At 41.9% G+C, this 21,996-nt stretch overlaps 1 long non-coding RNA gene across 1 annotated transcript; it reads left to right on the top strand.

Annotated features, from left to right (window-relative positions):
* Positions 1-8,689: 8,689 nt before the first annotated feature.
* Positions 8,690-14,921, top strand: LOC137149283 (uncharacterized). The gene is made up of 3 exons (XR_010918717.1): positions 8,690-8,914; positions 10,848-10,945; positions 14,831-14,921. It is a non-coding gene; the product is annotated as an uncharacterized lncRNA (long non-coding RNA).
* Positions 14,922-21,996: the final 7,075 nt, after the last annotated feature.

Below are 21,996 nucleotides of genomic sequence, written 5' to 3' on the forward strand. Positions count from 1 at the left end.
ACCTTTCCGAAGATGCCTAGAGTAATTATTAAAATTAGTTTTATGTAAGATCCTTTTGGTGCACCTACAGAAAACCTGTAGACTCAAACACTGGTACGAAAAAGGGGTTAATTCTTTACAACATCTTATATTCTGACAATTGCCATAAGAATGGATAAATATTTCATATTAACTGTGTTCTTCTGCCAATTTTTGTCATGAGAACAAGGTCTCAGAATTGTAGTTCCTGTGAATTATAGTAGTAAATGCTTTGACCTTTTGAAATGTCTCCAGCACGATTGGCTGGCTGTCCTACCCTTTCCCCAGAGGTCAGTCAGGTTGTAAATATAGGAGAAATGGAATAGACAGATAATCAAATTGAGCCTCTTTCACTGCAATGCAGTGCAATCACAGTGTAGAGAAATTTCATCAGAGTTGGAGGCTGTGTTTATAGTGCCACAGAAATCAATTTGTAAATTCTCATTGAACTCCAGGCAATAAATACAATTGCAGAACTACATACCTAAACTTTTAATTTTAAAATGCTAAACAAAAAAAATGTCCTCAGAAATAGCCACACCATCCAAATAATCTCCTTAGGCATGCTGCATGATTTAAATGTTTGAAGGCAAAAAAAAAAGTGTTCCTCTGTTCTGATGTGGAGAGGTGGTGAAATCATAGCTCACTAAAAATGTTTGATGCTTCATCAAAGAGCAGCTCAAATGCTCATACTTACTGTAGCAGCAGAGCTGAAGTGCAGTATGTAAGCAGTGCAACAAGAAAGCTGCATAATTCTAGCCATGCAAGAAGAGGATATTTGGAAGAAATGCTCTCTGTACAGAAAATCAAAATCAGGATCTATAGGCTGAATCTTAGAAAATATATTACTAAAAAAACATAAGCCAGGTACAGGGTTATACTTCTGTTAAACTGAGATTGCAGTACCTCAAGCAGTGTGGTAGCAGGGCATAATTAATGTTTACTTATAATCAGCATCTTTCTGTGCCAGCAATCATGGCAGACTAAAACTAAGCGGGGAACCAGAAAACCTGCTGCTTTCAGCTGTCTGGAACAATAATTACACAGTGCCACAGCACCTCTGGGAGTCTGGCACCATTTATCCTCTATGACTTTCCTCATTGGGTACCTGCCACAGAGTAATCCCCAAAGCAACCAATCATCAACATCGTTTTCATACAAAAGGTGGAGAGAATTATAATGGAAAAGCTATTGCTCTGTCTTCAGAAAGCTAGGCTGATGGCTTAATTGAGGTTAAAATAAGCTCCAATCAGAGAGGTAAAAAACCTAACAGGACTACTTAATCTTATATAAATACTGGAGCGATACAAGTGCATGAGGAGAGAATAATAACTGACTCCAGTAAGGTTTCTATGGAGAATAATCATTAGCCAGGCACTGAACAGATTGGACGAGAAGCAGACTGTTTAGCATTCATGACCTGGTGGCAAAGGCTCTGAATCAAGAGGCTAATTTGAATTTTAGCCGGGGGGGGGGGGGGGTGGTGGTTAACCTGTGTTGCAAAAGCAGCATCATAATAATTTTTCCCCTAGAAGGTGATGAATAAAATCAATAGACTTTTTTAAATTGTAGCTAGGTTGCAGATTATGTCTAATGTAACTGAACTGTAATTCTGAGGCTGAACTGGGTTCAATTCACTCTAGAACAGTACGGCCAATCTGCAATAGCACAAGGAACAACCAGGGATGTTCTGATCAGTGGCTGTGAAATCTTTAAAAAAGCCCAACTCTTATCCCCCACCCATCACCCTTGCTCCAACGTGCCCATAAACAAACAAAAGAAAATTTAAAAGAGAATTCTAAACAAACCAAAAGACTCTCTTTACGGTATTTTAAAAATAATATATCCTTCATTTAGTCACATAGCTTAGCCTCTCCCTTTTGACTGCTAGAAAGTGGAAAACTCATTCTCTTTCACACTACTGGCAATGGTGTGTAAACTCACGTGCACACACAGAGGAAGTTAAATTTTCTTATTAATGCAAGTTATTTTCCTGAGAAATAAGGGCTTTCTATTATGCTTAAACTAGATATTAGGATTTAGAGCATCCATTTAAATTCTTTGAGACTTTACAGATGGTCAGTATAATTTTGAACTTCTGTTTGAAGTCCTTTTTTTAGATAACTTGCACGTAACAGCATTTCAAATTTTAGCTAAACTTTCAGTTTATTTTCAGTTCCATTTGCAGATTGCTTGCAAGATTATCTGTCATGATCATTTCATTTTCAAACTGACCATATGAAAGAGATGTCGTAACTGCCTGGATATGTACAGATCTTATTGAAGTCCAATTTTCTATGCTATTTTATTCTTTGTGCGTATTCTCAGAGAGATGGAATTATTCCATTCCCAACTCTGCTCACCTCAGTAACTCTGTCTGTAGAGTCGGAACCTAACCTTTAGTTCTGCAGCTGGGAAGAGCTAGGGTTAGAGCTATAGGTCTCTTTAGTGGTGGTATTTTAACATAATTTAGATTTCTTCTATAATGTTGAACTATAAATGAAAAATTTAATTGTACAATTAAAATGTCATGGATGGACTTTAAGCCACACGGTAGAACAGTGCTAATCATTCTTGGTGTCATATTTTGTTGTGCGATAATTATCTATAGGCCCCGAGCTGGAATTCTTCAGGTAAGATGCAGTGGCAGATAAACTTAGCTATGCATAATACCATTAGTATCCTTGCAGCTCTGTACTGCTAAGATACACCATTACTTCAGCAGAGTGCCAGAGTCCTTAAAAAAGCAATGAAAAATTACCCCTGTCCAGACACTGAAAAACCTCAGGAACCTCACAGAGTGTGTGTAAGGCTTTAAAAGAGAATAATTATACTGGGAACAGCCTGCTTAGCATTCAAGAGCTAGCCATGTCTGCACAAAGAAAGAAAGAGTGCAGGATCTCTTTAGAAATGAAGATTAGAGCCTGTGAATGGAAAAGTTTCCACAGCCCACTTTCTATGACAAACAGCAGGCTGAATCCTGCCTTTGCTCCTGCGATCAGTCCCATTGAGTCCATACGTACTACAGTAGGATTTGTCCCAATCTGGATAATAAATGTATATCTTTCCTGGAGACATGACCCAGCAGACAATCAGAGTTTTATTTGTATAAATTTTACCATCGCTTTAAAGATTTCACTTTGACAGAGCCACAGGTGATAGCTCAATATCCAACAAATTAAACAGGGGGACTGGGTGCTTCAGGAAGTAAAAATGGTTCCTAGCCTTTCCGTAACTCTTGTTCTTCGAGATGTGTTGCTCAGGTCCATTCCAACCTAGGTGTGTGAGCGTCACGTGCACTGTTGCTGAAAGGTTTTTCCCTAGTCGTATTGTGCGGGTAGGCTTCGGTGCTCCATGGAGAGGTGCCTTTATGGCACAGTATTTAGGCATCGCTGCCCCCTCAGTTCCTTCTTGCCAGCAACTCTGACAGAAGGGTAGGCAGGTGGGTGTTGGAATGGACACTCAAGATCTTGAGTGGTGCTGCAATGGTCAGCGGTGCCATACAGGGAAGCAACGCCTCGATGCAGAGCGGTGCTGTGATGCTGCTCGGTGTCGAGGGGAAGACTGGTGTTCTTGGGTCGCACAGTGGTATCCGGACCCTGCGTGGTGCTCAGAATGCGATTGGGGCAGTGACTGAGATCGGCACCGTGATAGCAGTCAGTGTTGTGACGGTGATCAGGAGTGGGATCTTTGGTGATGCCAGGACCGGGATCTTGATCAAAGCCATAGCGTCAAGTCCTTGGATGCCTCCCACAATAAAGGTTGGCACCTCATCATGGCTGCAGGGTTCCTCAGGATTGGAAGCTGCCTTAATGTGGCCAGGTCCTGTGGTGCCTGGGTGTTTTCCCCCCAGCCTGTGGCTCTGGGGAGATGGAGGTGCTAGGAGGGTTAACAAACACCTCACTGCCTCATATGCCTCTGGTGTTGATGTGAGTGCCAGGGTCAAGTCTTCTGTATGGCTTACTGTTGTAGGGGAGTCCATGTGCACTGAACTCAACAGCTCTTCATTCTGGGCTGGAGTCAATGGTGCCAGTTGAGAGGTCCCCAGCCGCACGTGGTCCAACATGGATCTCATCCGATGTATGGCCTTCTTTCTCAGGGAACATCCGTGGTTTGACTTCTTTGCTTTTGTTTATGGCACCAGAGATGGTGAATGGTGCCATCCTGCCAGTGCCAATTTCCTCGGTGCTGGGGAAGAACGTCGGTGCCAAGTGGTGGTTGGTATCAGAAACCCTGACCTGCGTTGGAGCTTTCTCACTGAAGCCCGGGCGCTCTGGACTAAAGAGGTGGAGGGTGCTGAATCCAGCTGGTGTTCCAAGGCAGGACAAAATGCCACCTCCATTAGGAGAAATTTTAACTTGCTATCGCACTCCTCCTTATATCAGCAAGACCTTTAGGCCGAGGACCGGCACTTGGTTGGGACGTATCTTTCACTGAGGCATTTCAAGCAATTCTCGTGGGGAAGAGCAGGAAATGGGCCAGCAGACACCCCCACCCGCCCCGCCCGCCCGCCCGCCCACGAGTCACTGCTGCTGCTGAGAGGGGGTAGGGGAGAGGAGGACATGAGCAAATGCAAGTATTGGCCCCTGGATGCCAGAGGCCCACGGTACACTATTGTACCATGCTATGAAGGTGCCACTCCAGGGGACTCCAGAGCTGACCTGGACAATACCACTAGGGAAAAAGCTTCCAGCAAAGGTGCACGTGACACTCACACACCTACGTTGTAATGGACATGAGCAAGCACTCGAAGAAGGAGGTTTGGTACCCTATGACATTCCACACCACGTATTCAAGTCAAGGTAGTAGTGACAAAAAATATTTACTATGTTAGGTCACTGTGGTCTCAGTGTAGGTGACCATTACATGGATGGGACAACTGCCCTCTCCCTCACACTTTAGCATAGAGTTGGAGCAGGGCAGGCTCAGGAAAATCTGATTGCCGCAGTCTCTGTGGTACCTGTGTTGTAGATAAAGAGGAATTTAGTCTGTCAATGTAAATTTCAGTAAGTGTAGCTTGAAAGATTATCTTTTTCATCAACCGAGGTTGGTCCAATGTACCCTAACAGAGAGCCAGTGGGGATATACTAGAAGTATGTTTCAGCCAGGGCTGCCTTATAATAAACAAGACAAGGTGGGTAATAAATTTTGTGGACCAACTTCTGTTGGTGAGAGAGACCAGCTTTCAAGCTCCACAGACCTCTTCTGTGGGTAATAAGCAAACATATGGACTAAGTAAGTGTGCCAGTCACACCACTGCCTTTCACTCCAACTGCCCTCCAGCGTGTCAGGGGTAGCTGTGTGGATAGGGGCAGCGATTACTTGCAGCAGGTTGCCACTGCTCACATTGTGATATGAGGGGAAGTGTATCTGCAGCCCAAGGGATCACAGACCTCTCCTCTCTGGGCTGAGTTCTGAGGGCTATGCAAGGAAAGGAGCACAATAGTCTCTTCTTGCCAAGGGGACTTATATTAGGCTGAGAGAAAGCTGGTCCACGAGAAGTTCTGGGGGAAAAAAAAACCCTAAACTCTTCTGTTCCATTTCAGCACAAAAATTTGTCAATTTCACCATTTCCCCTGGCAGGGCGATCTGGGCTTTTCATTTAACATAATCAGCCAATGGGGAGCTGGGAGCCGAGACACCCTGGGAGCCATGGCCTGAGCTGGGAGCTCCATAGCAGGGAATCTGGAAACCCTGGGCCTCCCACTCCAAGGTAGTCTGCAAAGCAGGACTGGCCTGGACCCACAGGCCTGGAAGCCCTGGGTGCTCATCAGCCTTCCAGGTATTTCACTGTAAATTCATGAAAACAGGTACATTTCCATGAAATATTTCAGTTTTCCCTATTCTACCCCCATATGCTGCATGTATTAGATACTGATAGTAGCCAAATTATTTTCATAATGATCTATATAAATCACCTATGCTAAATACCTTTCTAAAATATAAACTCTTATATCTAGATCCTGAATACTCTCCCTCTTTCCTCTAATTCCACTTATTTCATAATGGTCTCACAAGTATTAATCAGGATATCGTCTTTTGTGAAAAGTACGTTCTTTCTCATTTAAACTTCAGCAGGTTAATCGGTCTTTATTTCCCACCTGCTTGTATGTAGCTTAAACTTAATTTTAATAATTAAATACTAGTGAACTCTCTGAAATTTTTAATTTATATATAAATAAAATATTAACTTTACATGACATTGTGCAAAATACCATCATGTATTGATGGAAGTGCAACCCATAATGGGAGCGGGATTGCAAAATTACTGTACAAAATTTACTTGGATTCTTGGTTGACCTCTGGTGATCCATCCTGCCTCCTAGTTAAATTTCTAACCTGCAGCATTGTGCTAGATGGAGTTTTAGTTTTGCTTATTTGAGCTGCTGCTTTTTGCTTTGAGGAGCATTTTATATCTGGTGTCAGAATCTTAAAGAAAGAGAGGCTTTTGTAATTTCTAGCATGTATACATTTATTTTAGGCCATGGTTGCTAGAAAGAAACTTTAAACATACATGTCCTGAGATTTAAACTCATAGTGACTAGTCAGGTCATGGCTATATTATCAAGTACTGCCACTTCCACCACTTGTAGTGCCACAGTCAAGCATATTACCAGAATGAACAGGCCAGTGACAAGATTACTTAATTACATTTGTCCTTTAGGAGACAAATGGAAATTTAATGACAGGCCACAGGAGAAGCCCTTTTGGCTGATACGAAGCATGAGTGAGAAGGAACACAAGTCAATGTCCCAACACATGGCACCGTGCCAAATTCATTCATAGATTTTTAAGGCCAGGGGGAACTATTATGATCATCATGTCTGACCTGCTGCAAAGCCTCCCTTAGTATATTATAGGCAGGCTGAAGGGGAATCTCTCTCTTTCTGAACAAAGGGAAGCAGGAAGGGAAAATCAGTAATCCTCACCTCACTTAATGACACCATTAGCATTGCATTACATTAAAAGTGCAGTAAATGTTTGATGGCAAAATGGAGTTTGCTTTTATAGAACAGTGGAAGTAAAACATTTGTACTTAGTGTGCCATCACGCGGCACACAGCCCAGAGGACTGGAGAAGGACAAATATAGCACCTTCTTTCAAAAGGGGAACAAAGAGGTCCTGGGGAGTTATAGTGAAGTTAGGCTTGCCTGGTCTACCTGGGACAAATTATTAAGCAATCAGTGTGTGAGCACCTAGAGAATAGTAAGGTGATAAGGACTAGCCAATGTGGATTTGTCAAGAACACAAAATGGCAAACCAACCTCATTTCCTTCTTTGACAGGTTTACTGGCCTAGTGGATTAGAGTGAAGATGCAGAAGAGAGGTTTATTCACCTTGTGCAGTAACTGAGGTTCTTCGAGATGTGTGTCCCCAGGGGCGCTCCACTGTGGGTGTGGCAGCGCCTTTGCATCTGGAGTTGGAGATCTTCAATAGCAATGCCCGGTGGACTGCACATGCGCACCTACCCTGTCTTGCGCATCGCATGGGTAGCGCTGTGCGGTCCAGCCACCCTCGGTTCCTTCTCTGCTGCAGTCATAAGTTAAGCTCTGAAGCAGAGTGGAGCACCAGTGGGGACACACATCTCGAAGAACCTCAGTTACTGCACGAGGTGAATAACCCTCTCTTCTTCTTCAAGTGATGTCCCCATGGATGCTCCACTGTGGGTGACTACAAAGCAGTGCACCTAGTTGAAAAGTTGGGGCTTCGGAGCAGCTGGTGCAGCGGTGGACAGTACTGTGTGTCCGAAGATAGTGTCTGCCACAGAACCTTGCATGATGGCGTAATGTTGAGCAAAGGTATCCGAGGATGCCCATGTGGGTGCTTTACATATGTCATCAATGGGAACATTGTTCAAGAAGGCGATGGATGTTGATACTGCACAAGTGGAGTGTGTTCTAATCGAGGTGGGAACCTATGCATTATGGTGTTCATATGATATGTGAATGTATTGTGAAATCCATTTGGAAAGGTATTGTTTTGATATGGCTTCGCCTTTGGATCTCTCCATAGTGGAAACGAAGAGGGCATGGTGACTTTCTGAATAGTCGCATCCTGTCAAGGTAGAAGGATAATATGTGCCTGACGTCCCTGCTGACTGCAGCCAGAGGTGGGGAGCTGCTTACTGTGAGTTATTATGCAGTTTGGGGAAAAAGATAGGAAGATGTATGGACTGGTTCAAATGGAACGAAGATATAACCTTGGGTAGGAATTTAGGATGTGCACGAAGCATGACTTTGTCGCCGTAAAATACGGTATATGGTGGGTGAGCCATAAGGGCTGAGATTTCTCCAACCCTTTGGGCTGAAGTAATGGCAACGAGGAAGACTGTTTTCATAGCCAGGTGCAGGACTGAACATGTTGCCGTCGGCTCAAAGGGGGGTTTCATTAGTGACCGTAGGACTAGGATGGGGTCCCAAATAGGAGTGAGGGCTCATACATGTGAGTAAAGATTCTGAATGCCTTTTAAGAAGTATTTAATGAATGGATGGGTGAATACAGAATGTCCGTCTATAGGGTGGTGAAAGGCGGTGATGGCTGCTAAGTGCACTTTAACAGCGCTGTTAGATAGTGGACTATGTTTGAGGTGGAGAAGGTAGTCTAGAATAAAGGACAGTGGGACTTTGGTAGCCTGGATATGTTTCGAGGCACACCAGTTTTGGAATCTGTCCAATTTCTGGGTGTATGTGTGTCTGGTGGTGTCTCGCCCTGCTATGTAATAGGATAAATTTTACTAGTTCAGAACAGTCTGTTTCTGGACTGTGGAACCAAGAAGGAGCCATGCCTTCAGGTAGAGTGTTTGTGGACTGGAGTGACAGACACGCCCATTGTCCTGTGAGAGGATCCACAATGCCTGAGGGAGGTTGATGGGCCAACATACGGACATCCGTAGAAGGTAAGTGTACCACACTTATCAGGGCCAAGCTGGGGCTATTAATATGATGTGAGATTGATCTTCTTGTATCTTGTGTAGGACTCTGAGTAGAAGGGAAAAGGGGGGGAATGCATAGAGCAATGTTCCACTCCAAGTGATGGAGCAGAAATGTGGACAACGAGAGTTCATTGGGGTGGTGAATAACTTTATTGTGGGATGGCCCCATTGGCAAAATATGGGACGTAACGTTCTCATGTCCAGTTCCCATTTGTATTGTTGGGGAAAGGTTCAGCTTAGCATGTCCACGTGGTCTGTCCGGGTAGGTATGCGGCCAAGATGGAGACGTTGTTGTGGCAGATTCAAAAATTCCAGAGTTTGACTGCTTTCGAGCACAAAGAATGGACTCTCGCTCCCCCGTCTGTTGGTATAAAACATGCAGGCGAGGTTGTCCATCATCACTCCTACTGTTTTTGGTGTCTGAGCAGTGGTAGGAAATGTTGACAAGCATTGCGAACAGCTCATAGCTCTAAAAGGTTGATATGAAGAGTGGACTCGGTGGGTGTCCATCTGCCTTGAGTCCTGTGTTCTAGCAGGTGGGCTCCCCAACTGATGAGTGAGGCATCGGTGGTTAGAATCATAGTAGGGAAAGAAAGAAGGGGACCCCTGTGCAAACATTGCTGGGATTCATCCACCAGAGAAGGGAGTCTTTGACCCATTATGGCCTGGATAACAGTTTCTGGATGTTGTTTGTGGAGGATATATACTCTATGGAGCCAACCTTGGAGACAGTGCATATGCAACCTGATATGTCTTACTATGAATATAGCTGCTCCCATATGTCTGAGATGCTGAAGATGTGTGTGCTGATACCTGAGGACATACTAGGACATGGGAAATTAGGTCCTTTATAGCTGCGAATCTGTGGGGTGGTAGAAAGGCTCTGGCTCATATGGAATCGAGTTGGGCTCCAATAAATTCCAGTATTTGAATGGGTCTTAAAGTGGATTTTTCTAAGTTGATGAGAAGGCCCAAATTGTTGAAGGTATTCATGATTGCGTGAACTGCTTGAAGGGCTTCAGTCTCGGATGGAGCTTTGAGGAGGCAGTCGTCTAAGTTCGGAAAAATGGTAATTCCTATCTTCCTTACGTAGTCTGCTACCACCGCTAGCACCTTGGAGAAAACCCACGGTGCTGTCAACAGGCCGAAGGGTAGAACATTGTATTGAAAATGGTCGTGGCCGACATTGAACCATAGGAAGCATCTGTGGGTAGGATATATGGCCATGTGAAAGTAGGCATCCTGTAGGTCAAGAGCTGAGAATCAGCCCTTGTTCAAGTTGGTCACTTTACATCATACCAGCACTGGAAGCATTGTAGTCTGACAAACTTGTTCAGATTGCGATGGTCTGGGATAGGGAGCCACCCTCCGGATTTCTTCAGAACCAAAAAGGATGGGAGTAAAAACCTCAATTCCTGTGTTGTGTGGGGACCAGTTCTATGGCTTCCAATTGTAGAAGGTGCTTCAGTTTCTCCCTGAGAATCATCTTGTGAGAGGGGTTCCTGAAGAGGGACGCGGTGGGGGCCTGGCGTGATGGTAACGTGAGGAAGGGGATGGAATAACCTTCCTTGACTATTTCCAAGACCCAGCGGTCTGAAGTGAAAAGCTTCCAATATGTTAGGAATGAAGCTAGCCTGTTGCCAAACTGATGGTCTCTTTGTGTTGTGAACTGGAATAGAAGGAGTGTTCTCAGACCCTCCAGCACTACCTTCAAAACTCGTTTGCTAGAAGGTGTATGGGATGTAGCCCCTTGTGCAGTGGATTGTCTACGGTTGCTGTTGTTATTAGAAGGGTGCTGATGGCGGCATTGATTATCAAATTGCCTGTGTGTGTAGTATGGTTGGGGTCTGGATCTGGAAGGGAGCTGATATTTTCCTGATCTTCTCTTCGGTTGCAGGGTATATATGTCCAAAGATCTTAATGTGGTTCTGGAATCCTTCAGAGAATGTAAAGAATTGTCCGTGAGCTCTGAGAAAAGTTTTTGGTCTTCAAAAGGTAGGTCCTCAGCTGTTGTTTCCACCTCCTTTGGGAATCTCAATGGATATAGCCAGGATACACGTCTCATTACTACAGCAGTGGCGATGGATCTGGCTGCTGTATCGGCTGAGTCCAGGGAGGCCTGTAGAGTTGTGTGAGCTATGAGATGGCCTTCTGAAATCAGAGGCAAAAATTGATCTTTTTTGGTCTGTGGGAGGTCCTGACACAAATCCTCCAGTTTGGAATAGTTCTTATAGTTGTATTTGGCCATGAGGGCCTCACAATTGGAAATCTGAAACTGGAGAGTTACAGAAGAATAGGATTTTCTTCCAAATAGATCGAGTCGCTTCCAGTCTCTAGAGGAGTGAGAAGATTGGAGTTGGTATGGACGATTCTTCTCGTGCACAGCATTCACCATGAGAGAGTTTTTGGTGTAGGATAAGAACTGCATTTTTTGCTGACATGTAATATTTTCTTTCCACCCGTTTGCATATGGTGGAAATAGAAGCTGGTCTGCCATAGGAGATCGGTTGGTTGCAGGAGTGCCCCATTAATGGGTAGAGCTATTTTTGAAGTAGAAGAGGTGTGGAGGATGTCAATAAGCTCATGTGGGAGCACTTGTGGGGAATATGTCCCTCTCTCAGATAGCGGATACAGTGTGTGTGGCCATCCATTAATGAAAAGGCAGCCCCGCACAATAGGCACCTCTTAAACCCGGGGGAGCCAGGCATAGGGGTGAGGGATTATCCTCTTTATAGGGAGAAAGAAAGAAAAGAAGAAACAAGATCTAGCTAATTTAAAGGTAAGTAACGAAGTTTCTGAAGAGAAAAAGTAGGCTCTGCTAAAGTTCCGTTCCAGACCGTAGGCTGGAACTGAGGGCACCTGGACCACACAGCACTATTTATGCTACCCGCACGATGCGCGAGACAGGGAAGGTGCGCATATGTGATCTGCCGGGCACTGCTATTGAAGATCTCCGATTCCAGACTCAAAGGCGCTGCCACACCCACAGTGGAGCACCCATGGGGATATCACTCGAAGAAATAATCCATCTTGATTTTAGTAAGGGTTTTGACACAGTCCCACATGAATTCTCATAAACAAACTAGGGAAATGTGGTCTAGATGGAAAATACTATAAAGTGGGTGCACAAGTAGTTGAAAGAGCAGTTATCAATGGTTCACCGTCAAATGGAGGGGACATATCTAGTGGGGCTCCACAGGGGCCTGTACTATTCAATATTTTCTTAAATGATTTGGATAATGGAGTGGAGAGTATGCTTATAAAATTTGCAGCTGGCACCAAGCCGGGAGGGGTTGCTAGCACTTGGGAGGACAGGATTAGAATTCAAAATGACCTTGACACAAGGGAGAATTTGGTCTGAAAACAATGAAGACAACTGCAAAATATTACAAAGGAAAAGTCAAACACACAACTACACAATGGGCAATAATTGATGAGGCATTAGTGCTGCTGAAAAGGACCTGAGGATTATTGTGGATCACAAATCAGAATCAACCATAGTTGCAAAAAAGACTAATATTCTGGGCTGTATTAACAGGAATGTGGCATGTAAGACAAGGGAGGTAAGAGAAAAGAAGTGGATAAATTGGAGAGAGTGAAGAGGAGCGCAACATGAATGATGAAAGGATTAGAAAACCTGACCTCTGAGGAAAGGTTAAAAACACTGGGCATGTATAGTCTTGAGAAAAGATGACTGAGGGGGAAGCTAATACGTCTTTAAATATGTTAAGGGCTATTATAGAAAGGCCTGATCAAGAGTTCTCCATGTCCACCGAAGATAGGACAAGAAGTAAGGGGCTTAATCCACAAGCAAGGAGACTTATTAGGAAAAAACTATAATGATAGTTAAGCACTTCCAAGTGAGGTTGTGGAATCCCCATCATTGGAGGTTTTTACAAACAGGTTGGACAAACACCTGTCAAGGATGGCATCGGGTTACGTGTCCTGCCTCAGCACAGGGCACTGGACTAGATGACCCTGGAGGTTTTAGTGATTCTATGCTTGTTCCTTCTGTGAAGCCTATTTTACAGATGCAAAGAAAGCCCAGAGCACATTTCAATAGCCAACTCCTGAATTAAACTTAATTTTTTTAAGAGCTAATACCATCATCCACTGTACATTGTTTATTGACTGTCTTTACTTGCTCGCACTTGAGTAAATCATGTACATACAGGGGACGAGGCTGTATACATGGCCATACTGAGCACTTGGCTCATCACCGAGAACTCTTGTACTAACAGAACTTAATGGGGGGGCAAGTAGAAAGTTAGTTGTCTGAACTACTTCTTACACAAGACTAAGTAAAGGGGCTGGCATTAGTGACCTTCCTGTCCAGTGGCATTAGTCAGTGCAAGTATTCAGCTGTTAAGCCATCTATCACTCGACCCTCAAATGACGTGGTGTTGCTTAAGTGTTGGCATGGAATTATATTGCCTTCCCTCACCATCACTTCAAAAATATCTAATTGTTTTGTCCATACACACCTCTCTGTACTGCTGTCATACCATGAAATAGGGCCCCAGTCCATGATCTGCTTTCACACAGTTGTCAGATGTAGAGGAAGGTTGTTATATATTCCTATGAATTCAATTATTTTAAAATCTGTATTACTATTTGATTCAGATTCATTATTAAAAAAGCAGCCATCAGTGTTGTAGGACTGACTTAAACATATTATGCTCCATGTAGGCAAAGCAGAAATCCAACATTCTTAGCAGAGTAGAGCACATTCCAGCCCACATTCTCAGGGATGAGATTGTACAAATAAGGAAGCAAACAATCCCGAGTCATACTGACTTTCAGTGCAGTAGAAATAACAGGTGGAGGGATGGTGAAGTTAATGCTTACCAAAGAGGGAAAAGGACAGACTAGCAGCAAAAGAACTGTTATTTTTAAAGCTTCAAAGAAGGAATTCTGAGCCTAGAAAATAATGGGATTAAATAATCACTGGGTACCACTAGTTCAGATGAGCTATGAGAAACTGCAATCTTGTGTTTATTAGACAAATGTATATGTCTGGGAAGGAGGCTATACTTAAACACATATAGTGAAAGCAGAGGCCTCTACTCCAAGCAGGCAGGCTCGAGCAAACGGGTTTTCATTATTCTTCTGTGAACAAAAATTGTGGGAGGTTTGTGCAATAGGCAAAGACAAGGAACCCTCATAACCAAATTACCCAGCAAACAAAAATCCCAAGAAACTTGTTTATGGAAGGACTGTTGTTTTGGTCTATGTTTATACAGCACCTGGCACAATGGGGGTGGGGCCCCGCACCATGACTGGGGTTCCTAGGTGCTACGATAATACAAATAATAACCCAGCAGCATGCACTAAGGGTTTTGCCTCAGTATTAGTACTCAGGCATTTCACTCTGTCTCCACTGCAATAAGCCATCATTAAAAAAATAAATAAAAAGACGTGGCTAGTTTAGGATGCTTGCTAAAGATACTGAAGAGCATAGGCAAATCAACCTGACAGGTAATTTGCCATTAATAGTTTGATTTCATCAGCCTGGCCACAGTGCATTACGAATTAGGAAAATTAGATGAGGCAAGATCTGCTAACATCAATGGTTAACATTTATTTTCCATTACTTGACTGCAAAAGAGAAGTACAGCACCTCTGACTGCATTTTATTGTTTAAAGTCAGTGATGTCTTTTCTTAATCAGGACAACCCACCAGCCCAGCAGGATGGCCCAATCAAGTAGCACTGTTGTACTATAGAATCGTCAGAAAAAGTTTACTGAAGCGGTTTATGACTTAAACCTACCACTAGTGGTGTTTTATATAGGACACAACTCCCACTTAACCTCAGTTTGAAAAGTGTATGTACTAAACAACTTCCTTTCTCCCATCTTTTGTTTGTCTTGTTTATTTAGATAACATCTTTAGGCCATGCACTATGTCCAGCTGTATGGGGTTCCTGATCTTGGTTGGACCCTGTGGGTGCTACTGTATTACCTCTTCCAAGTAGGTACCATGTTTTGTTTGTACAGCACATAGCACAATGTGACCTGGATTGTGGCCTGTGAGCGCTATTACAATATGGGCAAGTGAGCTGTCGAAAAGGAATCAGGAGTACTTTATGGGCAAACAGTTTACACAGACATGGCAGAGCAAAATGGGAAGGGGGCATATGCAGGTGGACCTGACAGATTCAGTGAGGAGTATAATCTCATCATCATGGTAGAGACTTGCATGCATAGTGTGGGTGTCTAAACTGCAAGCGAAAATCCTTGATCAAGAGTGACCCTAAGAACTCCTTGGTGCCAACTGGTAAATGGTTCTCTGTTCTATAACAGTGACTCCTACCATATTCACTACACCCAACAGGTTGCTTTCATAGTATTTACCCAAAGAGGGTCAAGTGAGGTAGCTAGTAAAAGCTTAGGTCATACTGATTCTCAGAAGCAGTGCAAGATGTGTGTGGATGATATTTAAGGCATTGTGTATATGTAGTGAAAAATACGTTTTAATGGCTGGAGCCAAGGCAGAGCTGACACAGAGGTTTGAGACAAAGGATGTTGATTCAACTGTTGCGGTGTCATCCATATAGCATTGTAGGCAAACACAAAGGAAGCCTCATTTACACACAAGTCAACAAGGGGAAGGGAGGTCAATAGGAGACAAGATACTGGAGAATAAAGGTGGGGGGATTTCCTGACATTGGGGACAAAACCATGAACTTTAGACATATAAGGCGGCAGCAAAAGGACAATTTTTTTTTGCATTCATGAAAAGAGAATCTTGGCTAAGTTTCTGGAAATGCTGGGAGATTGTCTAAAGCAGTTTCTCACCTACAGCAAAGATTTTTAGCTTAAATTTAGAATCTCAGAAGCACTTTATACTCTTTGTTTTGGATGTAACCATTTGTTTCCATTATGCTTAGTTGCTAGTGCAAATCTTAGCCTTTGCTAATAAACCTTTTCACCATAGAAGTATCTCAATACTGTCATGTTATGGTGGAACTGATACAGAGTTAAACCAAACAAGCTAGTATGCGCACTGTTCCTTTGAGAACAGCAGACCTGGTCATTTCTGAAAGTGGCAGGTTCTAGATGCTTCAGGGAACAGAGGAGACACAGTAGTTGGTGTGCCTAGCAGGAGCCTGCACAAAGAAAGAAAGAGGTCTGGGAATGTGTGCGTGTTGGGTGGTGGGCATGGGCTGCTGATTTCAGGGAGCTGAGCTACTGTGAAGCTGTCTTAAGAGTAGATAGTGGTGAGGTGCCTCATCACCCTGGGGTATTTCTGGGGAGCACCACCCTGTAGTTGTGGGAAAATATTAAATCCTGTTAATCAGATTATAATCCCTGAGGTTTAAATGGTGGGTGGAGATTCTTGACAGGCCCCTGATTTAAATGGGAGTGGCTTCTGGCATTTTATTACCAATGAGAAGCGCTAGCTTCTGGAATATGCTTCTCCCCTTTGGTTGAACAGAGGCTGTTGACCTTCAAGATTTTTATAAACTCATGTTCCAGACAAAAACTGGACATTAGCTGCAGTCACCTCTTTCTGAGATCTAGTTAACAAAGACACAATTCCAGAACAGTCAGGGCTTGTCTTCACTTATTGTTCTGCATGCATGCAGCTGCATCACTGTAGCACTTCAGTAATTAATCCACCTTCCTGGGAGGCAGTAGCTATGTTGATAGGTTTGGAGTTTTCACACCAAGAGCAACGGTTATACCAATAGTGGTCTGCAGTATAGAGCTGGCCTAAATCATTGCAGACCTAAACCTTCTCCCCAGGCTTGGCTGCATACGAGGTTCTTCTGCCAGGATCTGTCTATCCCATATCCTAGCTCCCACTGAAAGGACTATGCTCCACTGGTTCTTATTCAGAGTAGTCTAATGAGGAACACCTGCTGTAGTGAATCAGCAACCTGCAGGATTCCAACACCTGCTGGAGGAGTGGGGACCTACAGAATGAGGCTCAGAAAGACTTTTGGAGAAGCGAGCAAGTAAATAGTGGTTAAGGCTAATAGGGCAAACCAGCTATCTAGTTACTCATGCAGAGCTGGAAGTGTTTTTACTACAGGGGCATCAGGGTATTGGAGGGGTTCATTTTTCAAACCAAATTATACCATGGATAAGAGTTATCTACAAAATTTAGAAGTTGTGAGAGGGCACAGTGTGCAACAATTTTACTTATATTTTGCTTCATGAAATTCACAAGGTAACAAATTTTAACACAGTTACAAGAATGCAAATAACCAGTGCAGAAAGGAACAGGAGTTGAGCCAATTAGCCAGATCGTTAACTAACATATGAATTTCCTACAGTAGGCCCTAAATTTGGGGGCAGATAGTGTGAATGTGGAAGAGGGACACTGCCCTTGTAAAATATTGTTGGTAAAAATACAATATATTACAGTCACAGGAAATGAAAGCAAAAACCAATTTTATTGTAAATAGTTAGCAATGCTTAGATTGGGACAGGGACTCTCTTTGTTCTGTACATGTAAGTGTCTAGCACAAGAGTCATGGTTCATGACTAAGGTTCCTACACATTACAGTAATACAAATAACGTCTGTTAAAGTTCTTCAGCTGCAGAAGGTACTGCACATGCTGAGGCTGGAGACATTATTGCAGCTCCAGAAAATGCTTGGGGAAGAGGAATGATGGGGCTGTGCAGATGGAGCTTATGTCATTGAGCTGCTCTTCCCAACCTAACTACAGAGTTAGCATAAATTCCTTCCCCTCTTGGCCAGCCAGCATTGTTGCAATGTCAAACTTTTCCCCGATCAGTCAGTTTGCACAACTCTGGGCTCAGAATACGGCTTAATAGTCAGCAATAAGCAAAATATGCATACAAATAAGGGAAAAAACAAAACCGAAGTCTGAAAAGAGAAGACAGGCTGCTTACAACTGAATTCTTACATACTAGGAGATAAGAGGCAACAGAATTTTGCCCACAGCTTCAGAAGAAACCCTCCCCCAGTCAGTTTATAGAGAAGTATCTTCATAAACTGTATAGATTTTATGCAGAATAGGCTGGCTGACAGAACAGAATTCCATGCCCCCTGGCCCCTCTACTGCTCTCTAGTTTCTTTCTAGTTGTGTATTTTGTACTCTTCCATCTCCAATACTTCAATTGCTGTGGGCCATTCCTCCGTTCTCTCTCCAGTCTCTCTTGGGTCACAGTCTCTTTCTCATTATTTCCCTTTTGTCATCTTCAGAATCCTGCAGCTAATATTACTTACCCAAAACTCAGTATTCTATAATTTTTGTTTTCTGTGCAACTTGCAGTAGGAGGACACAATCCTAAAAGTAGCACTTGTTCATTACCAAGGCGTTTCCTAAAACAAATCCCATCCATAAACTAAGACTCCATTTAAGAATTAAATTGCTGATTCATAGATATTTACAAGACTGCTGCAGGTTAGCCACTCATTTTCTTTCAGAAAATGAATTTTAAGTATCTTTTCTCTGAACAGTGAAGCCAGTCAACTTAAAGATTTTACCATTTCCCTATCAGAGCTACCATTTGATTCTCAAGGGAAAAAAAGGGACCAAAAGAGGCCAAGCCCCCTTCAAACTGCTCTGTCAGGGTGTTATCTTGTTTTACAAGTGCTCTGTTTACGAGAATGCCATGAAGAAAAATGTTCATTTAAGTTCCGTAATCACATAAGGCTACTTTGTAAGCCAGCAGAATACAGCCTCAGCAGCTGCTTGCGCACAAAACTTTGCAATTGTGGAGTCTAATTAAGATTCTTCAGAGGAAGTCCCTTCTCTTTGCAGAATGCCTTATTAGACATTCTGTACCTCCCCTTCTTAAGAGCAGAATGTCTGACTGTGCCTGGTCTAAGTTTATGGCTTATGAATTACCAATTGATTCCAAAATATCACTGCTCTTTTCTGTGTCTGAATAAAGTTATTTCCTTTAAAGGAAACAAAGTAGCATTCCACAATTAACTATCTAAAGTATAGCTATTTAGCAGTGTTAGACTGAACTTTTAATTAGACAGCACAATACTTTCTAACTCACCTTTTCTACCAAAGGCTGATAGGATTTGCATGTCATAATGCAAAGGATGCAATAAAGGGAGAATTAATCATGGCTTTCAGTAGATAGAGACTAAAGTTCAGGACACTCTTGCCAGTTTAAGACCTGATTAAATTCAGGAGACTTTTTTTAAACCAACAGAAGGACATGTCAAGTCAATTTGAAACTATTTTATTTACAAGGTTGGATACATTTATTAAAGTAGTCTTTATCTGTGCCCAGTTCTCTGCATTGATCCATAGTACCTACAGCAAAGTTTCCGCAATACTAAGCTTGAGCTATTCTAAATATCACTCTAGTAATACTATATACAGCACCTCCATGCGGCATGCAGCTATTGCCAATGGGACAAAACTTGAGTTTGTAAAACTAGCTGACACTATAATACACAGCCACAATGTACCCCTGGGCTTGCTGCATCAGTTATTAATGTAAAAAACAAGTTGCTTGAGGCCCAGCACACCTCTTTCATTACAAATTAAGCACTGCTAATAGTTGTCTCTAGCTTTAATAAAAATCTAATTATACTCAATTTTAAAATGCATTTTTATTTTGGGCTCTATACATTTTATAAAAGTTTTATCTAATGTAAATAGTTACCTCTATCTTTGCCACTGCTCAACTTTCATCAATTTGTGCTCTGTTCCATACCGACTTTGGAATGGAAAATGTAAAAATAAAATTTCAAACAAAACTATAAAGTATTTAAACTTAAAGGTATGCCGCTTCCAGGAAACGGCAAAGTAAGTGATTAATGCTAGACACGGAAGACACCATTTGCTGCAAGCTTATTTCTATCACTAGGGTTTGAAAAGGAAGAAAAATGTTAAATTAGTAAACAAGCTGCCATGATTCTAATGTACAAAACTTCTAGCTGGTGTGTTTATCTGTAGCCATCAAGTAGATCACTTTTATTTCCTTGTTATTTGCATCACTCTTGCCACATTATCTGGATCTGCTGGAAAGTATCTCCACCTCCCCCAATTAAAAATTAGCAGCGTAAAGCTTTCATATCACTAGCTGCACAAAGGCATGCTATATTATATATAGTATTATGTAATGATAAATACTTAATTCTCTGGGAATATAATGGAAAGTTACGTTCCTCCTTTCTGTTAAGAGGATATTCAAAACAGGTATTTTCTTACTTTGAATACAGCAACACTTAGACAAAACGATATGTACTTATGCAATGTTATTCAGAGGAAACTAAGATTTTAATTTGTTTTTTAATTGGGATTTGAACAAACAACAACCAATTTCAACTTTATTTATATTTCCTACTAGAATGATGCATCTCAGAACAGGTATGAAAAAGAAATTATACTTTTAAATCTCAACAGGAGGCTGAAAATGCAACAGTGATTTGCAGATATCACAATTCTCACCCAAGCTATTTTGCAACAAACCACAAGACTTCACCATTACCACAATAAAAGAAAAAGTGAGAAAACCACAAGGTTAGTCATCCCTTCTTTCATCTACACAGACTTTTTCAAGCAAGCCTTTCACTGCTGGAATTCTCACCTTGAATCCATAGAAGAGATCAAAAGTCAAATGGGAAAATTTTACCACTTGTCTGCCTTCTTTTTGTGGGTTTGTGTGTGGAACATATCAAATGTTAGGACAAAGATAGTTGTGTGGAATACTTATAAATATTTGCAAATTTAAACCCATAAATTATCCGTCTTCATCATACAGTCCAAGTACAGTTGAAGGAAAAGGGGGATTCCTAAAAATTTTAGTTTGAATTAGACACTTATCTTTCAATACAGTACAATGACTCTGCTGCAGGAAATATCATTTCAAGCAGTCAGACAACTGAATATTTGTGAGTGCTTGCAAATTCAGTTGGGGACTATGTCATCCAAATTTGGACTGGCAAACTCCAAACTATCTAATGGTTTTCTTTATTCAGATTAGACATAACAAATATCAGGTACAGCAGTTAGTCTAGAAAAATACATTTAAAAATCTTCAGCAGACCATGCTCCCTGTAACAAAAATCTTCCAAAACCAATTTATTTTACAAATTAATCTACATTATTAATGTAAAAAGAAATTATCAAATTTAGCATTATGTCATTTCCAACAAACATCTATTGGAACATGTTTCCATTATTTGCAAATGTTAGAATCTGTAATACATTTCTCTAATGTATCCTGTACATATTAAATAACCTAAAAGGCTCCTCTTGTAGTGCATTAACAATTTAGCAAGCACACTCAGTATTTTTCCAGTACCATTTGCATTACAATTATTTGCCTGCAAATGTAATTAACATCTAAAAGTGCACACAGTTAGTTTTTTGAGTAACCTGTTTTTCTGAGGAAACCCAGACATCCACTGGAAGCGTTACACTACCTGTAGCTAACCTACCCATGATTAGAAATGTGCAACCAGAAGGTACTTTGAGACACTACACCAACTGAATTATGTACATAAGCCAAAGGTCATTCAGTCTTTAGCCCGTATTTACATCCAAAAATGTTCACTACCACAGGATCAGACCAAGAACTCAGTACAGCATTAGATAATGTTGGTATTTAATTAGGATTGTTAGCTACAATTCAGTATAGCACAAAATGTAGCCCAAGAAATACCCTGAAAAATGGATTTGTGTATTAAATAGAACAAGTTTTCTGCTGGATATTCTTACAAGTTCAGTGTTTGAAATAAATGGGTCCTGCTCTATCAAGCAACTAGAAGATCCAGCAAGGATGCTCTGTAATACAGTAAAAAAAAAAGCAAGCCTCAAATGGGGGATTTGAATTACTGTAAACTAAACTGGCCACTGTTAACACTAGTGTAAAAACAGTCTCTCTGCATGCAGTAACCCTGTTGACAGGATCGACAGGTTTCAATACATAAGCACAGGTTGAAATTTTATTGTCACCAAAAGTATCCAAAAAAATATTTTCAAAGCCAGTTGATAGGGCTCTCCTCACCCTACCAAGTGGTGAACCTTTTTTTAAAAAAGCCATTCCAGATTATCCAGTCAGATTAATTTTAGCTTCTCACCAAGAAATCCAGTGTATA

Source organism: Emydura macquarii, unplaced genomic scaffold (genome assembly GCF_026122565.2).
Source record: "Emydura macquarii macquarii isolate MOO-44397 ecotype Brisbane River unplaced genomic scaffold, CSIRO-AGI_Emac_v2 contig_719, whole genome shotgun sequence".
Classification (NCBI taxonomy): Eukaryota; Metazoa; Chordata; order Testudines; family Chelidae; genus Emydura; species Emydura macquarii.